Below are 13,400 nucleotides of genomic sequence, written 5' to 3' on the forward strand. Positions count from 1 at the left end.
TCTCAACTTATGACCCATTTTCTGTATTTTATGTAAATAAACACATAAATAGGAATAAATAAATAGGCGAGTTGTACAAGGACATTTTTTTTTCAAACAAATATTACGATTACATGATTGTATAATTAAGATTGCTAAAAGTACTAGTAATACTTTGAGAATTTATTCTAGTAGAAGTTTTGATTACAGCTGCTATAATCTGAATATTTTTTATATTCTTCATTGTGTAATTCTGATAAACATACTAATGTGTTGTATTTGTTTTGTTTTTGTCAATAATGTGTCTTTTTGAATGTCAATCGTGTTTTTCCTGTGGTGTCAAATGATGATGAACCTCAGATAATAGTGTCCGCCTTCAACAATGAACAAGAAGTAGCAACCATTTTTCAGAACTGTGTAAGAGAACTAGGGCTTTGGATGGAAAACAATTGCCTTTAAGTTAATGCTCATAGGACTGGCATTTAGCCATCTTTCTGGACACCTATGTGGTGCCCTACTGAGTTCGGTGTTCTTTTGGCTCTGGTCAAAACAGCAAACAATCTCGTGGTGATTTTTGATGAGATGCTCATGTTAATTAATCAGATTATGTCTTCATGTTTTAATACCCTCGGAATGCTTATGAAGTTCTTTCCTTTTATTCCTGTTCCTCTGCAGAAATAATTTGCTTTAGCTTTGATTTCTCCTCGCATTACTCAAGACTGTCGCCCATGAACTGCCTGAGTTGCATTGTCTTCCAGTTAGCAATCGAATTCCATTTCAGGCTTTCTGCGTAGCACATAAAGCCTTATACAATTCAAGTCCAGGGTATGTCAGATCTAAATTTCAATGCTGTGTCCTTAAGCGGAATCTACTCCCCACTGACAACAAGAACTTTGTGGTGCCTAGAGTGGCACGTCACCGCAGAGGCGGTTGGGGTTTTTCTTTGGTGACATCTAGAGCGTGGAACACTTTGCCACTGTATATCAAATCATTAGTCAGCCATATTAAATTTATGAACGCCCCCAATACACGGCTGTTTACAGACTAGTTGTTATTTTTCTCTATTTTTCTTTATCTCTGCTTTGCATCCATCTGTGTGCTGTGGTTTTCAGCGCAAAGATGCCCAATGGTATTAGTGCGTTTAAAAAAAGAAATCATTATAGCACAAAAGATGCAGCATTTAGGAGCTGTGAAACACACTGGCTACAGATGATATAATACTTATGATGATGAACTGTTGTGAAGAAGCTAAAATGAAACCTAAATCCCCCAAGTTAGAAAAGTCCAAACAGTGGAGTGAGACTAAACGCTGTAAAAATACAGTCATAGTTTCAACACCCACTGAAATTACCCAGTCATTGTTAGCTCCACAAACTCTACCTAACACTCACAACATGCAAACAATTACTTACTAACAAAAAAATGTTGAAATATTAGACAAATAAAGTCTGAAGGGTACTGGGCCAAACATGCCAATGGCTGAAGGAGGCTGACCCAAATGTTGCTGTCTGCTTGGGTATACAACAAAAGGAACAATGTGGTAGCAACACAAAACAGTAAATATGTTTTTAGCAGGAGCTGCCCATGCAGGTAAGAGCGGTGGGGCGGGGGGCGGGGGATTCGATAGACGACAATAAGGGTAAGTTAAATAAATGATTTATTTTCCCTCATCGTTGTCTGTCAAATCCCCCCACCCCATCCCACCGCTCTTACCTGCACAGGTCGCTCGTGGTTTTTAGTGCAACCAATTACTGAAACATAACTTCCACACATTTTTACTATAAATATATGTTGCTCTAACACTCTAATGAGGTTATTTAGATTAAAATGCAAAATCAGGAAAAGCCATCCCAGGACATATGCAACATTTTTGGGGCCCAATGTGTGAAGGTATTTCCTTGTGATTCACCGAGTTTGAGAGCACCACATGGCTTTTTGGAATATACTAAATTCATTTTGTGATCTGATTACAGGTTACCAAATTGCAAAATAGGGTGAGAAGGACATAACAAAGCACTATTTGAAAAGGGTGTGTTTAGGGAATCCCTTCAAAATAACGATTTGTTATCTTATGTATCAAGGTTTTGAGACTGAAATCCAGATGCAAAGATTGAAATTTAACTGACCTCCAACATGAGGTAGTAAACCATCCACAAAAGGAAAAGAGTCGCTTTGGGACCACCTCCCTTTGTGAATGTAAATAAAGCTTTTTTAGGGAGTAGGCAGTTGTCCAGGGAACCAATGTCTACTCTCTAACAAACTTTTACAAACTTAGGGGCATATTATCAAGACAGGCGATAAAATTATCGCCGCTTTAGCGGCAGAAAACTGCCGCTAAAGCGGCGATAATGGGCTTGATAATATGCTCTATGGAATTCCAATTGTTGAAGCTCAGGTTAGATGTCCTTCACATCTAACATGGGCTTCAATTGGAATTCCATAGAGCATATTATAAAGCCCATTATCGCCGCTTTAGCGGCAGTTTTCTGCCGCTAAAGCGGCGATAATTTTATCACCTGTCTTGATAATATGCCCCCCTAAATCTTTGTTTTTAAAAGCATCCTCATTTCCTTTAAGGAAATGGGCTGAAATTAGAAATAATGGGGCAGATTTATGAGCCCCTTGCGCCACTTTTGCGTCACTTTTCCCATGTTAAAAGTGACGCAAAAGTGGCGCAAGGGGCTCATAAATCTGCCGCATTATTTATAAAGCAATCACATACATGGAGGTGTGTTGACCCAAGCTCGCTACCAAACCTGCGATGGCCTCCAGCTATAGTGATGCACAATTTTGCGACCTACTTCATGAATATTGATTAGGTAGGTTGGATTGTGCCCTACTGTGATTCAGAATTTTGGAAGTCAGTCTGTTACTATATAAGTCAATTCACAAAGTTCCACATTGGTTGCAAAAAATAGTGGTTGCAATTTGCAACCAGTGTTTCACACAGCCAGCCACTATCGTTTAAATAAAAACACGGGAAATAAATAATGGATTCAAACATTATGGGGCCATTTTTAGTGGGTTTTCGTAGCAGCCACAGCAATAAAAAAGACACAAATCATGTGGACCCAGATTTTACATCTTTGACTTTAATGAATGACCCAAACACCGTAAAACACAAGCCTGAGATTTAAAACTTAATTGTTGTAAATGATCTTGCAATTTTGCACCTGTAGTCACAGAACAAAGGCAGTCAAAAATTAACTTCTGGCGTGAATGGAAAGCCCGTAAATAAATGTGGTTACGCTGTGGGTAGGATGAAACAGATGAAAGGGGTGACCAGGAAGATTACAAAAAAGATGAACATTACTTCACTCTACCCTTTGCATATATCCTACAAAAGAGAAACGGTGATGAAGAGGCTGAAAAACATCTATGGTTCACTAAAAAGAGATCAAGGTGAACCCTTAGCCACATTTACCCTATCAGATTAACACCATTTGTACTTCAGAAGCAGCACTTTCATCGTCGCTCTGCTGAAATGCACTGATGTTGGCTAGCAGCCCTTTGATACCTTTAGCAACGGCAACGTGTTTCTGTGATGTGTTTTGCAGTTAGAACAAGCATCAACGTATCCAGTTTCAGACTGCCTACATTTCTTGGTAGGTGCACGCGTTTGAAGTTTGTCAAATCCCTTTATCCCCTTCCACATTACATCTCGTGGTGCGACAGGTGGTTGCTTTAGGGTGTTGGTAAATATTCTTCATTTGATGAGGAACTTGTGACTGACATTAAACAGGGTGATACTTTCTCAAGTTTGCTTATTTATGTTTAGTAGTTTTGTACAGTTCTCCACTTTACCGTTTGTTTACTTGTGTTGCGTTATCACAAATAACCACATTGAAAACACGTGTTGTCAAACCCAATAGGTTTGGTTTTGTAAAGCTGGTGCGGTGGTTATTATTATTATTTATTGCACGCGCATGCCCAAAATAGGATGAACAAAGAAAGCATGCATCTTTCCACCTAAACGTGTAGCAATATGCTTGCAATAAAAATGTTAAGCTAGTTAACCAGAACATATATTTATAATAGAACAGTGCTGGGGCTTCCTACTGGCAGTGTACGTTAGATCAGGTATAAAAACCCTTTTTATTTTAATGGAGACCAAACAAAATTTGATTCTTACTGGTGCAATCAAAAGACTTTGAATAGCTGCAAATGGAAAACATGACCAACATAACAAGTATACAAAATAAAACACAAATAAAAAGAAAAAGGCATTGGTAAAGTATTTGTCCAACCACTGAGGCACAGAAATGAACTCCTTTTTATTTGAATGTGCACATGTAATTAGGTAAAATGCCATCACTTAAAGAGCCAGAGACCCAGTGGCTAAGATGAGCAGTATCCCAATGCTGTATACTGTGGTGAGAGACAGCAAAATGTGAATGACAATTAAACGGAACAATGGATTAAGATGGGGGTTTACGCAAAAAATCTGTATATATGTATATGTATTTTTTTTTAATTGGGATTTCAGTCTGTTTGATAGCTAAAACTGTGTTTACTTAAAGGCAGCCGCTGCCCCAGGAACGCTGAACCTCCCACTACCTATCGCTACGACACTACCTCCCACCTCGCACTCAACCCGGGAAGACTTAGACAATGCCAACAGGTTTCGCCGAACACGACCCACGGCTATTTCTCCTGCCTCCACTGCCACCAGACCCTCACTGCCACCCCAGCCTCCAACACCGCCGATGCCAGCACCTGCGAAACCCTAAAATGCATCCTCCTCAACGTACCCTCCATACACAAACACGCCATGGAAATCTGGAACCTACTCGACTCTCTCTCGCCTGACATCGCCTTCTTCACAGAGACCTGGACCAACGCATCCTCCGCCCTCGACATCAGCACTGCCATCCCAGACAGATACAAGATCCAGAGTAAAGACCTCAACCACCCAGTTGGGGGCCTCGCCATCGCCCACAAGAGCACCCTCCCCCTTACCACCTCCAGCGAAACCTTCCCCTCAGCCGAACACCTGCACTTCCAGATCCAGACCACCAACAAAGCCACACTCCCAGTAACCCTCGTCTACAGACCCCCGGCCCCCGAACACCCTTCGCCACCACCATCACCGACTTCATTGCACCCCACGCCATCGCCTCAACAAACTACATTCTCATTGGAGACCTGAACTTCCACCTCAACAACCCCAACGACCCAAATTCCACTATCCTTCATGACAACCTCACCAGCATCGGACTTAAACAACTTGTCAACACACCGACCCACAGAGCAGGTCCCACCCTCAACCCCATCTTCGCGGCAGGAAACAGCCCCCAATTCACCACACAATGCAGCCGCCATGGACCGATCACCACTGCGTACACTTCGCCATCAACAAACCCAAGGCACCCAAACCAGCCCCACACCCACCACAAAGGAACTGGAGCAAGGTTACCGACGAGCAACTTAACCACCCTCACCGGAGACAACCACACCTGAGCACCCAACGCAAACGACGCAGCCAGAGAACGCCCCAGGAAAGCCGCCTGGTTCACCACCGCCCTTCAAGAAGCACCTGCAGATGCCTGGAGAAGAACTGGAGAAACAACAAGACAACCGAAAACCCCACCACCTACAAGGAAGCCATGACAGACTACCACAACCAGATCAGAGCCACCAAGAGGAACTTCATCCACAACAAAATCCTGGCCAACTCCATCAACTCCAAGGAACTTTTTAGTGTCATTCAAGAATTCACCAACCCATGCAGCGAAGCCACAGACATCACCCCATCCCAAGACCTCTGCGACAAGCTTGAAACCTATTTCCGCCTCAAGATCAAAAACCTCTACGACAACTTCATCGACCATCCACCAGGCGCCAGAGATGGCCCCCTATCCCCCAGAAACACCAGCCAGCCCACCATCTCCAACTGGACACCGATCACGGCCGAAGACACTGCCTCAACCATGAAAAGCATCCACGCAGGGGCCCCCACCGACCCCTGCCCCCCTCATCTCTACCACAGAGGCAGCCATCGCACCCAAATTACAACGCACCATCTACACCACCTTAAAAACAGGAACCTTCCCAGATGACTGGAAGCATGCAGAAGTGAGACCTCTGCTCAAGAAGCCCACAGCTGACCCCACCGAACTAAAGAACTATCAGCCCATCTCGCTCCTACCCTTCGCAGCCAAAGTTGCAGAGAAAACAGTCAACAGGAAACTGACACGATTCATTGAAGAGAACGCCGTCCTCGACCTGTCCCACTTCGGACTCCAAAGCAACCACAGCACAGAGACTACCCTACTCACCGCAACCGATGACATCTGCACCCTCCTTGACCAAGGCCACTACGCAGCCCTCATCCTACTCGACCTATCAGCGGCTTTCGACACCATCTCCCACCGCACACTAGTCGCCAGACTACACGACGCAGGCATACAAGCCCTGGACTGGATCCGATCATTCCTCACCGGAAGAAGCTAAAGGATCAGACTCCCACCCTTCCTCTCCGACCCCAAGAAAATCAACTGCGGAGTCCCACAGGGTTCATCCCTGAGCCCCACCCTCTTCAACATCTACATGGCCCCCATCGAAGCCATCGCCTGACAACACAGCCTCAACATCGTATCCTATGCCGACGACACCCAGCTCATCCTCTCCCTCACCAAAGACCCCACCACTGCCAAACTCAACTTTCAGAAAGGAATGCAAGACGTCGCAGTCTGGATGACCAACAGCTGCCTGAAGCTCAACGCCAAGAAGACAGAAGTCCTCATCCTCAGTCCCATCCCTTCTGCATGGGACAGCACCTGGTGGCCGACCGCCCTCGGAAGCCCACCTACCCTCTCAGACCACGCCAAGAACCTCGGCATCGTACCCGACTCATCACTCACCATGAACCGACAGGTCAACACCGTCACCTCCAGCGGCTTCAACACCCTCTGCATCCTCCGCAAGACCTTCAAGTGGATCCCCGTGAGTCAAGGAAGACAGTCACCCACGCACTCATCACCAGCAGACTGGACTATGGAAACACACTCTACACCGGCATCAACATGTCCCTACTCCGCAAACTCCAGACAATACAGAACACCGCCGCCAGACTGGTCCTCGACATACCCCAACACAAACACATGAGTCAACACCTACTAAGTCTCCACTGGCTCCCCGTGGAGAATAAAGTCACCTTAAAAATTCTCACTCACGCCTACAAATGCTTACACAACAATGCACCCAAATTCCTCAACAACAGAATCAACTTCCACGTACCCAAAAGAAACCTCCGATCTTCCAACCTCGCACTGGCCGAAACCCAGCACATCCACAGAGCCAGAGCAGGCAGAAGATCCTTCTCTCACATTGCAGCCAAGACCTGGAACGAGCTACCGTTAGACATCAGACGCGCCCCCTCCTTGAACACCTTCAGGAAGACCCTCAAGACCTGGCTCTTCGGCTAAATAGATATGCCTAACCTCCCCCCCTGCAGCACCTTGAGACCCTCACGGGTGAGTAGCGTGCTTACAATTCCCAGATTGTTTGATTTAGGCCAGATCTGAAGCATGTACTAACTGAAGTAGATCAAAAACAAATAAGTCAACAGTTTGGTGTTACACGGCTGCAGTGCATGAAAGGGAGATAAACCAGCACTGTGCCATATCTATAACAATTGCTGGCACACTTTATGGCTGCCTAATACCACACACACATTTTTGCATCATAGTGCAAGGGTGCCTGCATGAGTCTAGCAAATTTTGTACTGGAAGAGTACCCTTCCAATACAAAATACTAGGATAAGACTTACTTTATGCTGTAAAGTACAGCACACATGCAAAGTTAGAAAATTTTGAAGAAAAGAGTGTGCCACAAGGAGGAGTCATTTTTTGGTTTCAAATCCCTGTCTACACATGTTGGCAGGTAGGGGTTTCCACCAACTATAAGATGCTTGCCGTTAAGACCATTTGAGGAGCATGAACAGAGTTCCAAATGAAAGAACTTCCTAAGGCATAGGTGGCCAAGTTGGAGACGGGATGAAGCTGGAGTCTTCAAGGTGATTCATAATGTAATGCCTACATGCTCATGAGATAATGATGACACAGAGTAGGATTTGAATATTCTGAATGATCACATAATTTTGGCATCATGTATCTCACAGTTACCTTTTTGTTTTGAACATATCAATTTTTGGGAACAATGAGAAATATGTAGTTTGGTTGAGTGGCTTGGTTTACAGTGGGCCTAATGCTATGCAGATTTACTCAGACATCAGATAGAAGGCAAAAGGAGAAAGAGCCTGTTGATAGGTATTTCAAGAGCAGTGGTGTGCAAAGTTGTTTTTGACCGTGAAGGTTTGCACATTTGACATTTATCTACTCTTTGCAAAGGTTGCAAGATTCCTATTTTACCCTTGCCCTTCCCAACTTCACACCCCACTCGTAGGTTAAATCATATTCATGTATTTCCCCCAGTGAACACAACATATGCCTTCTTTATTATTTTACAATTTACTAATGTTTCCAAATCTTAGCGTAGCCTGCTAAATTGGGCACCCGGGCAAAATTCAATTTTCTTATAGCACAAACCTTCTATCTACAAATGTGCTTTGTGAAGAAAAGTATTTTACTAGAAAGAATCAGATCCTTATTATAGAACCCCTTCAATTCCTGATCGGGCTAGTAACCATGTTACTAATCCCATCAGTACGTGTTAAACTTGGCATCCTTGGCGTGGTATCCCCTGTCTTTTTGCGTCTACCTGCTGTATTTTTAGGTCTCGTCTAGGCAGCGCGCATGCGCAGCTCTAGGAGATGACCTTTAGAAATCAGTCTGCTCCTTTTCAAGCACACTTGTGCTTGTGCTGGCATCCACCTTGCGGGAGCGCGCAGCTGTGCAAGGCGGAGGCTAGCACAAGCACGAGTGCTTCAAAACAGCTGCTGCTTGTTTTTCTAGTTTGCATATAATTCAAACTTGGCGCAGGGGCATTAGAGCGCTTTACCCGAGCACCCGATTTCGCTCGCTTCCATTTATTTTACTTGTCGCTTTTTTGTCTTTGTCTACCCCTCATTTTTTTCCATCTCTTTCGCCACCACAAATTCTCTTGCGTTTATTAACTTTAAATTTCTCTCTCGTTACCTTTCCTTCTTTCTCTGCCTCCTCTGTAGTCTATCAGGCATGCAGCCGTGGGTGCCAAGTCCCCACCCCCAGTCACAGCCTCCGTGTGTATGGTGTTCCCTCTCCTGACCCATAGACGGAGCTCTTTCACAATTCACTCTCCGAGCCTCCATAGGCATGAGCGTGGCCACTTGCCTGATGCTGCTGCCTACAGCGAGCTGTTGTAAAGCACTGAGCTGAGGCGTGTGGGGGATGGGCAGCAATCCTATCTCAATGCAGAATTCTTCACGTTTATCTGTATTGGTATTAACATTATTTGAAACGTTGTCTAGTTAACTTTGCAGGTGACAGTACGCAGTGTTATTTATCCATTTAGACTGACATTTTATTTTCTTAAAAACGTAAAACTGAGCTTCCATTTCACTTTCAGTCGTTTCTAAGATGTGAACTGTAAGCCCTCCGTCCATTTCCCTATAGTGTTCCATAACTTTCATTTCCATGACTTTATGTTTTCTTCGTTGTTCCATGCCCCTCTCCAGACTCCCACCCCCCTTGTGCACATTCAAAACATTTGCAAGATTGTGTGGTCTGAGCAAGATGTTCTCCACAACACAATAAGAGCATGTTTTGCGCACAAACTCAATTTCAACTCTTCACATTAAGACACTCTACACTCGTACAAGTACCATCCATTCATGTAACTTGTTGCTGAAGTTCTTCATATGAGAAGCACAATGCCACTCATGCTAGAAACCTGGAGAGTGGTTGAATCACACTTGGGCTGCAGGTGGCCCTTTTCAGACCTGTGTCCCAGATTTGAGGCTGTTATAATAGCACAGGACTAACATGGGCTTTAGAGTAACTTATAGCTGCCTAGTTCAAGAGGATTCTTGGACTTCATTTAAGAAAGGATCTTCGCCGCACACACCTATAGGATATCTGTCAACCATTTGCCTCAAAAATGTTTGTAAAGTCAGGCGTTTAACACCTTTTTAAAGGGAGACATAAGTTTGAAAATTAGGTTACTCCATTAAAGTTTGTGGATGTATTTTGTTTGTTAGAATAAAAAGTGGGAAGTGGGTGAGTTGGCAGTAATGCTATTGGAAAGATGAGCTGGTATACTAGCTTCTTGACTCATCACTTCGAATCTCAGCCGTGTTCTGCGCATACTGACTGATAGTAGAATATTGGGGCCTGAAAACATGGGCCTGACACTGAATGAGTTTTCTTTTTCTTAGTTGCTTAGTTTTCAGCTTGGTCAGGTTGGCTGGTGCCCATGGTGATTAGCACCACTTTTATTTTACCCTTCAGTGTTTTCGGGCAGACCAGGATTGCCTTGCTTAAACAAGCATTGGCATAGCCAATACGTCTCGCCTTTGAGACCATATAAGTGTTTAGTTATCCAGCACAATATCCTTGGTGCAACAACATTAACACTTATAAGGTCCCAAAGGCGATACCTATTGGCTATGCCAATGCTTGTTGACTGTATGCTGGACTTTGTTTTTGTTGGTGCTTGAACTCTGGGCACTTAACCACTGTTATAGTATTTAAAACTGACTAGGCAAGAGCAAGAAATAATGTAACTGTGCAGGCATACAGCATTGCAATTAACATATAATGAACATTTTATCGTCAGTTTATCTAATAACTGAAAAGACTTCTGAGGTTTGTATATAACAAAATATTTTTTAATTTGTAAAATATTTTAATTAAAATATTCATCATAACACATTATTTACATGAACGGTGTCCAGAACAGTGGTAATTTATTATGCTAGATACTAGAAGCTATGAATCAACTAGTTCTTTCTGTTCAGTCTAAAAATCATAAATACATTTCAATGAAAAACAAAAACCATCAATTCGTTAAAACTTGATTCGTTGTTAATTTTGCTCACGGTGTGAATAGCTGAGGTATTGGTTAGCTCATGGTATAATGACACTACGCGCGTTTCGGTAGGAATGTCTTCATCAGGGAGCCGTCACATCATTCACTGGAAATGACACAAAACAAACAAGTGGCTGCATGATATGTATGCCCACAACTGATATCTTGTCAACAATGCAAATATTGTCAACTTCATGGAGTCGTAGGTGAGTTGAAACCAGAGTGGCCTCAAGAGATACTCAACTAGTTCCCTAATTGATATCAGAGTGCAATGACCTGATATGCAGAAATCCAAAAGTGAAGAAAGGCAGGGAGAAAAAAACACCAGTAAATGTGAAGTACTTCATTTAAAAAGGATGTAATAGTAAAGTGATGTAGTGAAACATGCTTTGAAAATAGAGTACGGCAGGCTCAAGTAGAATCATTCGTGGCTAGGTCGTCATGATCCAAGAGACCACAGATTCTCAAGTGGAGTTTGAAAATACTATAAGTTATTATATAACTATCATGCATAAAAAAGCTGTTAGATACCTAGACTCACAAGGCCCGAGCCATAGGCTTATACGGAAGATCAAAGGGCCACTAAGGATGAGGGCCTCACATTGTAGTTCTATTTTAATGTCCTAAATGTAAAGACCATTAGTAAAACAGTAATATTAACTACATGAGCCAGTATTACCATACATGGCAGCATATTATATAAGAAAACTAGCCTCAGATTAGCACAGTTAACCATCTGTGTATGAAGAAGTTCAGTGAAAGAACAGGTAGAGGTGGTCTGGCCTGGGGAGCTTTGCCACCGTCACTTGGCTTATATCTTAAGCTAATAAGGACAAGGAAACACACCATGAGTGTACAGAATATTGTCCAATGAATAATATATTGTCATATACAGTTAAGGATTGATGCCTATGAAGGTAATTACTGTGAGTAGACACGCTTGCCCTGGGTAAATTGTTTATAACTAACTTCATGTGAATTACCAGGAGGCCTCTAGATTATCGTTCTGTGAGGAGATTACAAATGACTACAAACAGCACATGTACGTCTTTAACCTGGTATAACTACCGGGGCTAACTGCAATAATATCAGTACTGTTCCTTTTCATATCGAAATAGGGAAAGGTGCTACTAGATGATCAGTATAATCGCGCAATAAACAGACCACACCGTGTCTTTAGCGTAAAAGGCCATTTATTAGGACCAGGCTGCACAACATTAAACAATAACCAAACATTATCTGAATAAACTTTCCCACAACACTCTACCATCCTTCACTCCTTTCACCCACTCCACACTCCCCTTTTGTACCACTCCATGCCCCTTCCGTTCCTCACCATTCCACAAACCTCCTTGCATCCTCCCGGCTCTCCTCGGCCATTTCACTCATGCCTCCAATACCCCCACCTCGTTCACTCTTCCCCCCCCCAGGGATGGGTGTGCCCGCTAATGACTCCCCCCACCACTCCAAAGTACCGCCAACCCCGCAGCCTGTCCTAAACTGGCACGCTGTAGCCAACCCCGAAACCCCAACCCTCAACTGCAGGGCGGGTGGGTGGCCTTTGCTAAACCCTCCCGATGGTGCCGAGCGCAGGAAGAGGAAGTCACCTTCCTCCCCTGCGCTCATATACCCACCCCCTAACTCCACCCCTTGACCCTACCTGGTCCTACCCTCGTGCGAATGACCCGGGGGGAAGACTAGTCTGCAACTCTGCTTCCCCCGGGGCCCGGCATCGCGCAATAAACAGACCACACCGTGTCTTTAGCGTAAAAGGCCATTTATTAGGACCAGGCTGCACAACATTAAACAATAACCAAACATTATCTGAATAAACTTTCCCACAACACTCTACCATCCTTCACTCCGGCTTTCACCCACTCCACACTCCCCTTTTGTACCACTCCATGCCCCTTCCGTTCCTCACCATTCCACAAACCTCCTTGCATCCTCCCGGCTCTCCTCGGCCATTTCACTCACGCCTCCAATACCCCCACCTCGTTCACTCTTCCCCCCCCCGAGGGATGGGTGTGCCCGCTAATGACTCCCCCCACCCCTCCAAAGTACCGCCAACCAGGTAGCCCCCTGTAGGGCGGATACCTGCCCCACCCCCTAGGCCAGGACCCCTCACACATCCCTGCGACACCAGATTGCCTCATTCCAGAGCTTGCTGACCACATCTCTCATCTCCATCATATAGTAGGCGTTCCCCAGTCTAGACAGATGCACCCCGTCATCCCTAAATAACAGTGGTTCCTCCAGTCGTAGTCCCGGGTGACTGATCACCCTAATGTCTTTCTCCCCACAAAAAACGCGCATAGCTCTGTTCAATTTCCGTCACGCCTTTTCAATTGCCCCATGCTTAACAGCTCCCCTCCAGATCCTCCTCGGGACAAACTCCGTCCAGGCAATGCAAGCCCCTGCCAGTCTGTGCTTTAGTACCTCCAAGTCTCTCT

Source organism: Triturus cristatus, chromosome 2_1 (assembly GCF_964204655.1).
Source record: "Triturus cristatus chromosome 2_1, aTriCri1.1, whole genome shotgun sequence".
In the NCBI taxonomy this organism is placed as follows: Eukaryota; Metazoa; Chordata; class Amphibia; order Caudata; family Salamandridae; genus Triturus; species Triturus cristatus.